The sequence below is a fragment of the Eurosta solidaginis genome, chromosome 4 (genome assembly GCF_040869045.1).
Source record: "Eurosta solidaginis isolate ZX-2024a chromosome 4, ASM4086904v1, whole genome shotgun sequence".
Classification (NCBI taxonomy): Eukaryota; Metazoa; Arthropoda; class Insecta; order Diptera; family Tephritidae; genus Eurosta; species Eurosta solidaginis.
In genome coordinates, this window is record NC_090322.1 from 61914764 (window position 1) to 61924128 (window position 9365).

General features: G+C 36.4%; 1 long non-coding RNA gene across 1 annotated transcript; it reads left to right on the forward strand.

The window, feature by feature from the left end:
• Positions 1 to 5423: 5423 nt before the first annotated feature.
• LOC137247948 (uncharacterized) lies at positions 5424 to 9160 on the forward strand. Its single transcript, XR_010951952.1, has 3 exons — positions 5424 to 6290; positions 8236 to 8882; positions 8947 to 9160. It is a non-coding gene; the product is annotated as an uncharacterized lncRNA (long non-coding RNA).
• The last annotated feature ends 205 nt before the right edge of the window (positions 9161 to 9365 follow it).

Consider the following 9365-nt stretch of genomic DNA (forward strand, 5'->3'; position numbering starts at 1 on the left):
TCTCTCAACTGAACAAGTGAACTAGATCTTCGATTTCGGTTCTATTTGTTCTTTTAGTTAATTTGTTCCTTTAGTTCGTTTTATCTAATGTTATTCTTTTTCACTTCTCGTTCGCGAACATTGTAAATTCATCAGGGATGCACCTTAACGTTAAGCTAATCGTTTATCAAAAAATTTCCACCGTTTCCGTTGAAACACTTCGAAATATTATCGATAAAGAAATTATCAAGATAAATTGTATCTCGTTTTTAACCGAATCGAAAAGCTTTCGTTAACGTTAAAAACGTTAACGAAAACGTGATACTTTATGTTTGAATTGTGCTGGCAATGCTATAGCCATGGTGAAGCCATAAGGTGCTAACAGCGAACGAACATACACACACAAACTCCATGTAATTTGTTTGTGTAATTCGTTGGTGGTAATGTCAAAAATACTCTGAGAAATGTTCGTACTGTCAAAATTCATGAGAAAAGTTGCAATCAGCTTGGATAATGCTTTCACCTTTAATGACTCCGCCATCAATCAGCTTTGCCAGCATAGTTTGAAATTAATAATCAACATAAACGATTTGATTTCGTTTTGATATGGCAGAAAACGAAACGAAATCATTTCGTTAATTTGACGATCTTAACGTTAATAAACGAAACGAAATGACTTCGTTTCGTTTATTAACGTTGATTATCGTAACGAAATGATATCGTTTCGTTGGTTAAGCATGCCTGAAATTCATACATACATACGCAGAAATTCTGAGCACGAATGTCGATGATGCCACTTACACTAAAGATATGTGTGGTCATCTTTGTGTGTGGTACTGCTAAAACAATATATGTATGGACTAATTATGAAAAACATCTTTTGTAAGAAACTAATTACATTTATTAAACTTGAAAATATCATATTTACAATTTGTGTCTGTACTCTTTTAATCCATCAGAAATGAAGGTACTGACACTCGTCGTTAGTAATAATTGTGTGCCAGCCCTAATAGTCACTGGATGGATTGCAGCCAACGCCATCTAACAGTCAGATCGGTTGCACGAGCAGAAGGTGTAATGTGAGAAATATAAGTATGGCAGCGCTGTCTTTTAGGCAAGAATCTGGCGATCAGCCAATCAGGTGCTCGCTTTGATTCTTGCTTAGCTGACGCAGCCCTCTGTAGGAAAACATCGGTAACTTATTATAAGAAAGATGGTTAAAAAAAATGTGAAAATATGGCAATGATGTAGACATGAAAAAAAAGAAAGGGATTGATTGAGAATAGAGCACTGAATGCGAACGGATATACAAAAAAAAAACCCAACCTTGGCATTATTATTACAAATAAACCGGAATTATACTCTTTCAATTTTCTGCATCTTCCGAAATTTGTAACTTTTTTGAAGTTAATTAAACATATATGTATATATTACCTTATTTATTCATAACACATTTAAATATACCTACACAAAGCATTGCTGTATACACACCCTCATCTATACTTGTTGGCTCTTTTCGCGGGTGCAAGCAGCAGTGAACAAATTTGCTTGAAAACAAAAAAGAAAAGATGAACAAAAAGAACAACTTGTTCGTTTATCAGAAAAAGAACTAAAGAATCGAATCTCTGAAATGAACGAAAAAGCACAACTCTATCAAGATGTTGTTTAGAACTGATTTTTGCGAATCAAGTAGGTGGCGGTATAAGTGAGCGACCGTTTCGGAGTCTCTTTTGTAGTTAAGTCTCTTGTTCTCATTCGTATTAATTATGTGGAGCATCTCCAACGTAAAGCGTTTGTTATAATGTTGCTGTCGCTGAAGTATGCTCACCGCGTCAGTCAGGTTGATGTCCACCCTCAGCACAGTGGGCTGCTAGTGCTGTTTTATGCGTGGAACTTGATTTTAAGCATTTAATATCTGATCGATGTCCCGCTATTCTAGTTTTGAGCTTATTTTTCGTGGTGCCAACATATTCTTTGCTGCATCTGTTGTTTGCATCTCCTGCACAACGTATCTTATATATGATATTATTTTTATCCATCTTATCAACTTTGCTTTTCATGTTGTTGAAAAATATATTATTTGTGTTCGTTGGCTTGTGCGCTATTCCAATTCCACCTTTGTCATAAATATTAGAGCCTTGTAACCTTTCTGAAAAACCCGGTATATATACAATAGATTTGTATATGAGTGGACTTTTTCCTTCTATTTCCGATTTTTTCACGTTTTTATAATTATTAATCAGCTTATGTATTACCCCGGATGGAAAATCATTCATCTTGAGGATGCGTTCGATATGTTTTTTGTTCTCAGCGTGGAACATTACGTCGCTGGTGTCTAAAACTCTACCAATAAAGTTTTTGGCCGTATTAAATCATATTTTTAGGGTGTTTTGAGAGGTAATTAATGATACGCCCTGAGAATGTGAGCTTTTGGTACCAATCTACCTTGATTTTGTTACCAATTTTGCAAATTAACGAATCTAAAAAGGGTAATTTGTCATCGCTTTCCAACTCCATCGTGAATTGGATGTCTTTATGATATGCATTCAGTAAATTTAAAGTTTCATCTATTTTATCCTCTTTCACTATTGCGAACACGTCGTCTACGTATTTACTAAGTAGTCTAGTGTTCGCCACTACTTTTCCTAAAATGTTTACCATAAAAATGACGGCTACAATTGGTGATGCCGGAGATCCCATTGGAAGTCCCTTTAGCTGTGTATACATTGGTTACTCATACTTAAAATACCTATTTTGAAATATTTCCATGAAAAGATTTTTTGGGATATCTGTGTGTTCTTTTATCTCCTCCCACTTTGCCCGTATTGTCTGTATAGCCAAGTCTGTTGGGATACTTGGAAATAGTGGTATAACATCAAACGATACTAGACGCTCATCCTCACATATATAGGTGTCGTTGACTTTGTCCTTAAATTCTATTGCACTCTTTACATTGAACACAGATTTCGTCGTCAGGATTTTTTAAATATTTGTCAAGTACTTACATAAATTATAGGACGGAGCATTAATCATGGAAGAAATGGGTCTTAGGGGCATATTTTCTTAGTGGACTTTTGGTAAACCATATATTCGTGGTGGAAGGGCTGTGTGTGTGGTCATTTTATATTTTTCGGATTTGGTTATAAGGCATAGTTTATTTAATTTTTCTATCAATTGGTTGTTTTTGTTTTGTAGTCTTGGCGTCGGATCTTGGCGTAGTTTGTGGTATGTTGACAAATCATGCAATACGCTGTCCATTTTAGATCTATAATCCGTTTTCTCCATTGCAACTGTGACATTTCCCTTGTCAGCATTTAAAATTACAATTTGTTTATTTTTGTTCAGAAGTTTTCGCGTTTGCTCCACTGTATCACTTATGGCAATATCGGTTGGGGCACTTCTTTGTTTAGTCATCGACTCATTTATTAATAGTGAAATTTTTGTTCTCGCGTATTCCTGTTCCTCTTTGTTTTCTACGCTCTGTACCAATTCTTCTACATCCGCTATACATTTAAAAAGAGGAAATTCTTCTTTTGTTATTGGTAGAGCGAACTTCGAACCTTTTGCTAGTAAAGCTTCTACATTAGGTGGAAACTCCGTATTTGTTTTGTTTACCAACCACTGTTTGTTATTGTTTGTTCCTAATATTTGTTCATTCCTTTCCTTTCGCAATCTTTAAAATTTTTATTTTTTGTGTGTTTTTCAATTGTGTAGCTTTCGTGGGTGTGAGTTGTTGCTCACATTTAAATAAAGTTGTGACGTCATCATTTTTCATATCTTGGTTTAGTTTCTCTATTGTCTGTTGAATTCGTGTTTCTTTCTCTTTTAAAGCTTCGTGTTTAGCTTTGATTAAAGTGCTAAGTATTTTGCTGTGGAATAAGTGAATATGTCTGTCAAGCGTATGTTTTGTATGTTTCGGTATATGGTTGTCGACGGTAAAAAAGTAGTCAAGCTTGGTCGTATTTTGTGTGGATGGATGGATTCTGTATTAAACCTATTGATTCGGTTCCAATACCAACACACTTGGCTATACAGACAATACGGGCAAAGTGGGAGGAGATAAAAGAACACTCAGATATCCCAAAAAATCTTTTCATGGAAATAGTGACGTTTTGTATATGTGAAAATAGGTATTTTAAGTGTGAGTAAGGCAAGGTGCACACGAGGCTACGCGCCATAGACGCGTACAAGATATTTCATATAGCTACAATTTATCTACGCCTCAAGATCTGCATACGAAGCTACTTTCGAGCGTCGCTACAAAAAGCAAACAATTATTGAAAAAATAAAAAATTAAATTTCTTTAGCTATATCCGTCCCCGAAACCAAAGGAAAATAGGTATTAAACGTTGTTTGCATCCCCGTGCCTTTTGTAAATTATGAAAGGCAATTTTAAACCACCGCAGACTAGAGAATAGGGTGATTTCTAGTTTCCAACACTTGTTTGCCTTTTAAACGCTTCAACAATGTCTAACCAAGCTGTTGTGGTGTTTAATACTCTTTTTCGCTTTGGTAATATACCTTTCACGCACTTTCATTAACCAAAGTAACATTTTTTAACTAATTACACAAATTTGCATACAAAAAAATGTAAACAAACATCTTGTTCTTCCTTTTTTTCAAGCGTAAGTACGCTCAGCGACCAACATTGCTGTACGCTTAGCTACACGAAAATTTCATGCTTTGTCGCTTTCATGCAGATGAAGCTCTCCATTCAAATACGTGTATTCGGCATCAAAGCGTACAAATTTCGCCTGCAGCGTCTATGACGCGTTGCCTCGTGTGCACGTTGCCTAACAAATGTATACACAGCTAAAGGGACTTCCAATGGGATCTCCGGCATCACCAATTGTAGCCGACATTGTTATGGAAAATATATTAGGAAAAGTAGTGGCGAACACTAGACTACTTAGTAAATACGGAGGCGATGTGTCGCAATAGTGAAAGAGGATAAAATAGATGAAACTTTAAATTTACTGAATGCATATCATAAAGACATCCAATTCACGATGGAGTTGGAAAGCGATGACAAATTATCCTTATTAGATTCGTTAATTTGCAAAATTGGCAACAAAATCAAGGTAGATTGGTACCAAAAGCACACATCCTCAGGGCGTATCATTAATTACCTCTCAAAACACCCTAAAAACATGATTTTTAATACGGCCAAAAGCTTTATTGGTAGAGGTTTAGACACCAGCGACGTAATTTTCCACGCTAAGAACAAAAAACATATCGAACGCATCCTCAAGATGAATGATTTTCCATCCGGGGTAATACATAAGCTGATTAATAATCACAAAAACGTGAAAAAATCGGAAATAGAGGAAAAAATTCACTTATATACAAATCTATTGTATATATACCGGGTTTTTCAGAAAGGTTACAAGGCTCTAATATTTATTACAAAGGTAGAATTGGAATAGCGCACTAGCCAACGAACACAAATAAAACATTTTTCAACAACATGAAAAGCAAAGTTGATAAGATGGATAAAAATAATATCATATACAAGATACGTTGTGCAGGAGATGCAAACAACAGATGGAATAAAGAAATATGTTGGCACCACGAAAAATAAGCTCAAAACTGGAATAGCGGGACATCGATCAGATATTAAATGCTTAAAATCAAATTCCACGCATAAAACAGCACTAGCAGCCCACTGCGCTGAGAGTGGACATCAACCTGACTTCGACGCGGTGAGCATACTACAGCGAGAGCAACATTATATCCATTGTTTACTATATAGTTTGGCAGTTATTTTGAGGTTATGTTGCGAATAGAGTGGAAGGCACTCGAATTCAGTGAAAGAGACACTCGAATGGAGTGGAATGAAGAACAGTAGGAAGACCAGAGTTGCATTGGATCAATCATGGCATAAATATAAAGATAAATTTAGAAAAAATAATTAAATACTTGAGTATAAGCAAACATTTTCTTTCAATTACTGCAATTAAGGTATCCTAGATGCTATATATTCCAAAATTATAACATTTTATGTCTGTTTAAAAATTTAACTTCCATTTCCCTAAGATTTCCGTAATATGGCCATTAGTGATGTTTGTGTGTGTGTGCAAATTTTGTGCGATCAGCTGTTAGTTGCGCTAATTGGTAAAGTTTACAATGATTATGACAAACGCTTTATGTTGGAGATGCTCCACATAATTAATACGAATGAGAACAAGAGACTTAACTACAAAAAAGACTCCGAAACGGTCGCTCACTTATACCGCCACCTACTTGATTCGCAAAAATCAGTTCTAAACAACATCTTGAACTGAATAGATGCTGCCTATTTAAAAGCCAATGTATGTATGCTAGTAAAACATGTAAATATGTTTGTTAATATATATGTATACACTATGGGATAACTCTTGTTAAATAAAACTTTAATTGTTGTTGTAGCCTTGATGACGATCTCCGGTGGAGATTGAAATATATTGGAGATAAAAACAAAACCAATCGTGTGGTTAATACATATGACCTAGAGCCAGCTTAAAGAAAATTAATAAATACAATTTTTAAGTCGAACCAAGGCGAATTCCAACAATATGTCAGTTAATCGAAATCTGTGAAAATTTTCTTTTGTTTTGACATTCTTCTGCACGGCGAATTGATTGAATTCGCTTTGCCACCACCTGGTATAGATTCGCCTTGAGTCGAACCCAACTTCGTGCTGCTCAATTCTATCATTCGGCGAAGGAGCAGTGGAAAATTCTCAGCTGTTTAGGACTGTAGTGTGAAGAAAGGCTCCTCCGCACTTTATGCATGTAAAAGAATGCTGATGTGTACGTTTGATCTATAGCCCTCTCTCTCGTTAGGTATTTACAGCGAATGTAAAGCTCATCCTATACTATGAAGGCCTTGTTTGGTCTCCGGAAACTCTAAAAAGAACGTACCTCAATGGTTACCAATGCCGAGCGCACATCTTACGGTCATAGTAGTATAGTGCCATCAAATATTGGACAGACAGGCTACCTAGAGGTTCTCACGGACCCCCCCAATTCAACCCAACCCAATCTAACCTACGATTGTGGTATCAAACTCTTTCTCAATGAAGTGTTTGGTAGGAACATAGAGCCTTCATTGGGCCGCTGATGACATAATTAGATCCGTTGTGTATTTTAACACCGTGAGGTTTAGCCTTAGGCAGATACTGATGTTAAGCACATAATATAATATTTCCGTTAAGAATAAAGAGTAATGTCCAAAGTGAGACGTACGCCATGCTGCCGAACCTGAATTTTTTGACGACCAAAAGGAAAGGCTATCAGGACTTATGTAATAGAACAACTCCGTCCTTTTTTTAATTAGAAGAAGTTTTCAAGGTTTTACTTAATTCCTGCCTCGATATGTGACAACTCTGCCGCCCATAATAGGAAGAACCTTGATATCGCGAGCGCACTATACGAACAAGAAACGTGCTCAATTTTTTTCTCTGCAGCTAGCACTCCCTACATCTGCTGTTAGAAGAAGGCAGTGTCCAGTTAGTATGCGTATAGTGAGTCTTCAATTTTCCCTTTTTGGAGATACATATGAGCAACTTTGTGAGTCTAACGTCGTAGGATTTGCACATGATGTTAGAAATTGTTCAGCATTTCGCTTCTGTCCATGCCTTTTCTGCTTTATGCATCATATCGTAGATTCATCGAGTGCTGCACCGTCCTTTGCCAACTCATAATAGGCCTTTTCGTCATCTTCTAATCTTTTTATGACCGGGAACCTAGTATCATTGTATAGTTTGGCCTGAGTGGAGTCTCTCCAATGGTTGTTTGAATTCCGAGACACTTCTTGGTGAAGTATTGTGTGATTATTCACCCTTGTTGTCATTGTCGCCGTCGTTTTTCAGTCGACGTCACATTGTATCAACGTCGTCGTCACTTCGACACCAAATCGGGATTGGCTAAGCTTGTTGAGACGAGGCCGACAGTTTATCGATAAAACGAAAGGAAAATACACCATCTCTGCCATTTCTAGATCAGCTGTTCGATTTTTCTTACTATTTCTGAATCTTTTTTCGCGATTTAAGCTTTGTTTAAATATTTTATTTCAAGATTTTACAAAAATGTTTTTTTATGACAGTAGTGTGAGCTCTAGTGACGAAAAGAATAAAGAGGAGCTTAGGCTAAATAGAAAAAAAAATAAGGAATAACTCCGATGTATTTCGCTTGCCAGACAACAAGTATGTATAACAACTTTCGGGGGTTTAGAATGTATTAATGTTTCAGCTGGAAATATTTTACTTTATTTCAGATTTGAAGACTATTTTCGTCTCAATAAAGCTGCCTTCAGATATGTTCTGGAAACGATTCAGCTGCTTATGAGAAACGAAATCAGGAAAACGGCGATTACAAAAACCATAAAATTGGCAGCAACGTTGAGATTTTTGGGGCAAGGTTCCTACCAACTAAGTGTGGGAAATGATTTCCATCTTGGACTTTCCCAGCCATCCATTAGTGCTGTAATTTCGGAAACACTCGACGTTTTGGAATCCGTTATATGTCCTCTTTGGATAAAATTTCACATGGGAGAGGCTGAATACACAGAATGGAAGGAGTATTTTTTCGAAAAAACTGACTTTCCAGGAGTTATTGGCTGCGTCGATGGAACTCATATAAAAATTTTGGCTCCTAGAAAACAAGACCAGCATCTATACTACAATAGAAAGGGATTTTTTAGTTTAAACGCCATGACTGTAAGAACAGATAAACTTCTAATCGGCTAAATAATAATTTTTTAACAAACCATTTAACACATTTGTGATCATAAGTTGCATATAAGATATATGGATGCTAGGCATGCGGGTTCGGGCCATGATTCCCTCATATAGAACATTAGCCATGCTAGAAGAATTCTGCGAGAACGATACGATGCTGGAGAGCGTAACTTCTGGCTTTTAGGTAAAAACCAATTACACACAATTTAAATCATGTAAAAGTTATATAAACTTTTTTATATTTGTAGGCGACGCGGGCTATCCTCTAGAACGATTTATTATGACACCGTATCGAAGCACAACAGAAGGAAGTCCCGAGGCTATTTACAATACCAAGTACGCCAAAGCTAGAAACATAATTGAACGTACTATTGGCGTACTAAAAAACCGTTTTCGCTGTTTACTAGCTGCACGTCAACTTCACTATACACCATCTAAAGCCACGCAAATTGCTAATGCATGTGCCGCACTTCACAACATATGCATTGATTTTAGTTCTCGCTCTGCAAACGAGGATGTACACAGTCAAGAGCAGAACTTAGAGAATAGTGAAAATAATGATGATGTAGAAAATATCCTGAATATGGAAGCATCACAAATTAGAGAGCAAATCAAAACCAGCTTTGTATAGTTTCAGACTGAAAAATTCAGTCGTCTTAATAACTAA